Genomic DNA, 6,000 nt, shown 5'->3' with positions numbered 1-6,000 from the left:
GCGTGCGTGTGCGTGTTGAGAGTATAAATATAGGGCACGGGAAAACCTGAAGGAAATGTTTGGCCATTAATGCAGCTTTGCAGCCATTATTTTCCAAGGAACACACTTCCTTACACACAAACACATGCGCACTCACACACACACACGTAGTTTAGTTTGCCTCGAAAGCAAGAAAAGCACGAGAACATCACAAATCAAAAAAAGCAAAAGATGTTTTTTTTCCTCTTTGGAACAATGCCCAGCTCCGTGAAGAAAGCGAAAAACAGAAATGTGTTGACAAAAAGAAAATCATCCTTATTCCACTGTTTCCCTCTCTCAATCTCATCAACATGTTTTGGCGTTGTCTCATTCTTTATAACATTACAACTCAAACTGGCTAAAGTCTTGCTTGCTACTGCGAATACAGAGTATGATCTGGTTTCTCAGAGTCTCATAAAGCGCAGGTTTATTGATGTTCTGTTCATACGTATTTCCTCTGCGTCTCCACCTCTAACTCTGGGACAGCAGACAAAGTTATTTTGCCCCACGGAGGGCCTGAGAGTGGAAGAACATTCATGGGCCATGCATGCGTTCCTCGCATTCTGAACCAAAACCACATGGCGGGTTTAGCCCTAATGATATTTGGATGACTTGCATAAAGGGCATCCAACATCCAGTCTTGATAAGTGGGCACAAAATCTGTAGGAAAGAGGAAAAAGGGCCCTTTTCTCTTTGGCCTCTTAGACAGTCAATGTGTAGCATGAGCTTCACATTACTGATACGACTTTGTCCGCTCATTGTGACTGCCTGTTTAGTTTGAAATAAAACGCTCTGTCTTACACACACACTCACACACATACAAGAGATACACACACAGAAAACAACACGCCCTTGTTATTACTGGAAAGTCACAACTGACATCCCCCTGCAGGCGGCTATGCAGCAACTGAACACTAATACCCCAAGCTGGGCCACAAAAATACAACACTCGCCCTATCAATGTGCACATTTGCTGCTGCAGTATCAGTCACTGATGAGGGCACCACCCATCTGTATTAATACCCCCTCAGACAGAATTATATGCCTTTTAGGACCGCCTTGTTATGCTTACACACTGAAGCTACTCTGCAGTGTCTGTGTGTGTGTGTGTGTGTGCGTCTTTATCTAGTAGCCTTGACCAACGTTTGCCTCACCCAAAAAACTAACGAAGTCAAGAATGGCCATTCCAAGAAACTGTCCTGACGCGACCTCGGCCACCAGCTACCAAGCTGGTGTAATCGCACAGTGAAACGTCTTGAAAAGAGCTTTATTATTTCCTTATTATGTTTAGTCACATCTTTATCACATTGTGTTTGAAGTAATCGGATTTTACGCCTGTAAATACGATTCAGACACAGATGCTTCAAACAGTGTTATTCAACAATTTTAAAGCTGCATTCAGGTTTTTTTTTTCTCTTGTCCACTTGGGAGAAAGAAAATAAACAAACTGTAAATATATCACTTGTATATGATCACATTATCAAGCCTTTATGATATGCCAGCACACTGATGTTTTTTTTTTCAATGGACAAGTATTGCATACCAAAGGTTGTAGTGAGGTGCTAATCACTGAAAATAGATGAAGAAAAAGGAAAGTCTCCCTTTGGCCCCAACGCATTCCCGTCTATAGATCATAATCATCAGTCCTAACCCCATCTTGGAGTCCTGAGGATGAATTAACTTTTTTTTAAGATTTCCAAGTACTAAGAATGATCCCCTTTCATTTAGGTGAGGACATCTGCGTTGTGTGACTCTAAGCCATACTGGTTAGAGCATTAGGAATGGAGCAAAACAGAAAAGCTAGAACAATCTGCAGATGGTTAAAAGGGGGAACAGTCAGTGTGTGGCCTCTCAGCCATTTTCTTGTGCTGCTGGTTGCGCCCTTCCAGATGAAAGGGCTATAATCTTCAGCTAAGTTCTGTGATGCTATGTAACACATTTTGCTCTCAAATGTCCTGCTATCTCTTGATTTAATCATTCCTTTGATGCAATCACTGCCTCAGTACTAAAGGCAGCAGGGCAGCCCCACATTTCAGATTGAACCTCTACCATTTCTTAGAGTGGGTAAGGTCTTCTTTTCCCTTTGTGCTTCATTTAGTCACCTCTTCATAAACTGATAAATTCACAAATTGCTGTATTTTAGTTTCTTCTCTCCTCATTGCATTATTTCAGACAAACTGTGGCTAGATTATGAAACTGAATTGTAATTTGTTTTTGCCTGTCCACGCCTTTCTCCTACTAGTGCCGGGCTCCTCAGCCTTCATCCAAGGGGGGCTGCTCCGTTCAGCGTGCATCACACTGTTTTGGGGGGAGAACCCCACTCCAGCTTGCTCCAGGTCAGCCTGAAGTACTTGAGATGCCTTGAGTGGTACTTTCTCCACAGTCCAAAACAAACTTTGCAGACTTCTCTTGTTTTTTTTTCTTTGCTCTGCATCCTTGGAGCATCTCAGCAGTCTCATGACTGAAAAAGCCTCTTGATAACTTCACAAACTGCTGAAACACAGATTTCAATATCTTTGGCATCTTGCAGTGATCGAATCAATCAGCCACTTTCAGCCACACTATCAGTTAAATGGAGGTGGACTAACTGAAGTAATTGTTTCAGTACTGGATGTACGTAAACAATACAAAAGCCTTTTTGGTGTTGATGTTGTGAAATAACATTTTTTATTATTCTCTTTGTCCAAAAATTGGCTTATTAGAACTCATTCATAAAACATCTATGCTTACAGTGCTGGGGTACCAATACTGTTGACCAGGACCGTGTCTTAAGCAGCTTTCAACTGAAAATCAAAGTCACGTGACTTCCTCAACAGTGATTCAATATCTAATGTAGGTGATTCATAAAAAGCCAATTGAATGGTAATTTTAAGTCATATAGAACTGATATCATGCGTCTTATACTGATTTTACTTGAAAGATGCACAACATTTCTGGTAGTCAGTAATGGAAAAAAAGGTAGTGGTTGTTGCTGCTGTTTCACAGTGCAGCCAAAGAGCCCTCACCTAATGGATGTTGCTGCAACCAGAGCCCCTCTTTCCTTCATCTAACCTCGCGCACAGATGCAACGGCTCACCAGACCGCACGAGCGCAACCTTATCAGCAGGCAAAAGAAGTGTCCCTGCGTCGTCCCAGAGCTGACAATTAACTGTCGCGCAATGACTGGATCTCTCTGATAACCTTTTATTTGTTCCTCAGGCACGTCCGTGCTCTTACAATCTCACTCCATACATGTCCAACCGGGGAGATATGAGCTGAGGTGAGCTCAAATCTCTTCCGACATATTGCACGGATGTCAGATGTGTCTTGATATATGTCTGTTGTGGGTGTTAATCTGCACTGCTTTGGTTCGGTAAACACACCACGGTTTTTGTTGTCAGGTTCTCCAGTGGGGCCTAAACGATCTTTACTGAGTATGCCTGACCTCAGTGTTAAATCAGAGGTCATTAGGCCAATGAGAGGGTGCAAGCATTTGTAATGCACAACAGTGCCCTCTAGTGGCCTATTTGGAGCATTCAAAGAAGACCAGCAAACTTTTATCTCTAATAATGTTACTTTAAAAACAGTGGTGTTGTAGTTTTGGTTGTTGTCTTGTGAGAGTCAAAGATTAGGTAAAGATGCTTTTCTTGCCACGAAAACTCAGAGTCTGAGAGAAAGCAATGAATCTACAGCAGACGATCTAATTTGCATATCAAGAAAGGTTTCTGTATATACTGAATTCAGCAAATTGACTTCATATGATAACATAGATTTATTAACTGCACCCACACAACAAAAAAGCATTTTATCAATGGTAAACAAACATTGTAATAACCTAGATTTATTTTTTTGTTAGAAGACACCACTAAGGCATTTCAGAAACACGTGGACACGGACACAATTTTTGGTTATTTTCAGCTTTTTGACAAAAGCTACTCATTCATTTGTCCAACCACTCCTCTCCTCCTAGTTTAGAACTGAAGAAGCCTTTCAGATGAGGGCTGAAGAATCTTCAATTATCAAGAAAAAGAAGTCCAGTTGGCCTTATCCTATCTCTTAGGATCACCATTACCTGGATGACAGCGCCACACACCACCACATTGAAAGCAATTCACGTCCTTGCCATCACACTGCCTCCACCTGTGTTAGCTCTGTCACCTCTGGATCACGATGCGGTCCTTCTCCTTCCTTCCTGTTGTCCTGATATAGTACGATCTCAATTTTAACTGTTGTAAGAATATCGTTTCACAGCTGGCGTGACTTTTTAAAGTAGTATTCTTTATTTGTAGGAATTTAATATGACTTTTCTATTTTCGAGGCTTGCACACTGTGGTGTACCTTCTATATTTGCTCTTTTCTCTTCATAACTGACTTGGACATTGTCTACCTAATGTAAGGCGCTCCAAACCGAGCAGGATGCTGTGATCATATTTTCATTTACCATGAAAAATCACTCCGGGCTCCTCCAGCACTGTTGTCTTCTGTGGACTCTTTTGGCCTTTTTACATTGCTAAACTCACCGATGCATTCCTCATATTTCAGAATATATGAAAAATTGTTGATTTGTTCACTTCTAATGTTTCCGTTTGTTTTTTTTATTAATTTTTTTGTTCCAAATGTAAACGTCACTCTCAGAATCAACTCCAAACCTCTACCTGCTTAACACATGAAGACCACATGCTTTTGGGTTGATTGGCTAATTAGAATAAGTGGGTTCTAATTAATAAGGAGCTGTAATTCCCAAGTCCTTTGTCAATATTAGATGCAAATGTTCTCATTTTCAAAGACAATATCCCGCACTTTAAACCCGTATACATAGTTTATTTTAATGTGTTTTGGTGAGCAGCAGAAATGAAGGCCGTGTCAGTGTCCAAATATTTCAGGACCCACCTGTAATGCGGAAAACAAACAACACAGAAGCCCACTGCTATATACAACTGTTTATTTTTGATTTGCAAAACATCCAACAAAAATAACATTACATTAACAGCAAATTATAATAGAAAAAAAAAGAGAAAATAATTAAACAGAAGATACATCGAAATTACATTAGAATTTAGGCGACTTAAACGTCTTGATAACTGGAGCCATATCATGCTGACCTACAGGCAGTTTATGGCTAGTAGCCTGATCAATATGCATGTGTTACAAACATTATATTAAGTCCTTTTGTTTGCTCAGGCATTTAAATTCAACGTGGTATAATTTAGGTTCACAATGCAGGGTAAGAGTTCAATGCCAAATTCTAATTAATCTCTATTAAAACAGATCAATACACTTGGCTGACAGAATACTAAGTAAAAAGCCAATCTTACTCAACCTCCCCACTCAGTTTTATCCGAGGAACACCTGAAGCCAGCTTTGTTTACGCCCCCTCCCCTGCATTAAAAGGGTCATGTTATGGCACACAGCTCGGGGTGGATGTACCAGGCAACACAGTCTCTCAGTATTCACTGATCGATAAAATTGCTCCAATTTTATTCAGTGTTTACCTGAAGCAGTTTGACATGAAGACGGAAAACTGGATTTTGGAGTACACACCGAAGTGAGTCTGGTAATATGATACAAGACTAAGGATGTCCCGATCCGATCACGTGATCGGAAATCGGGGCCGATCACGTGGTTTCAGATTTGACCAAAATCGGACGTTACATCGGAAATGTAGCCAATCTATACATGTATATTTATTCTCATTATTTATTTATTTTATCAGAACTATAATATTTCAAAACAAATGGGAAAAAATAACAGCTTAGTATTTACTGTGTTCTGTGGTGGTACCCTCAGACCGTCTCAACCATAGACATAATATAGGTAGATGCCTCATAGACTGACGCTGCCTACTGGAGCTGACGTACCAGCGCGGCCGCCATCTTGGATGAGGTCTCCAATGCCTCCACATTACATTTATTTAGACTGAGGAAGGGGTACATCTAGCCTGGGAATTCCCATGCTGCTTTGCGCGCGATTTCATTCACACTTCAAAGGCAGCCTGGAAACCAC

This window comes from Odontesthes bonariensis, chromosome 3, assembly GCF_027942865.1.
Source record: "Odontesthes bonariensis isolate fOdoBon6 chromosome 3, fOdoBon6.hap1, whole genome shotgun sequence".
Classification (NCBI taxonomy): domain Eukaryota; kingdom Metazoa; phylum Chordata; class Actinopteri; order Atheriniformes; family Atherinopsidae; genus Odontesthes; species Odontesthes bonariensis.
Note: the sequence above shows the minus strand (reverse complement) of the source record.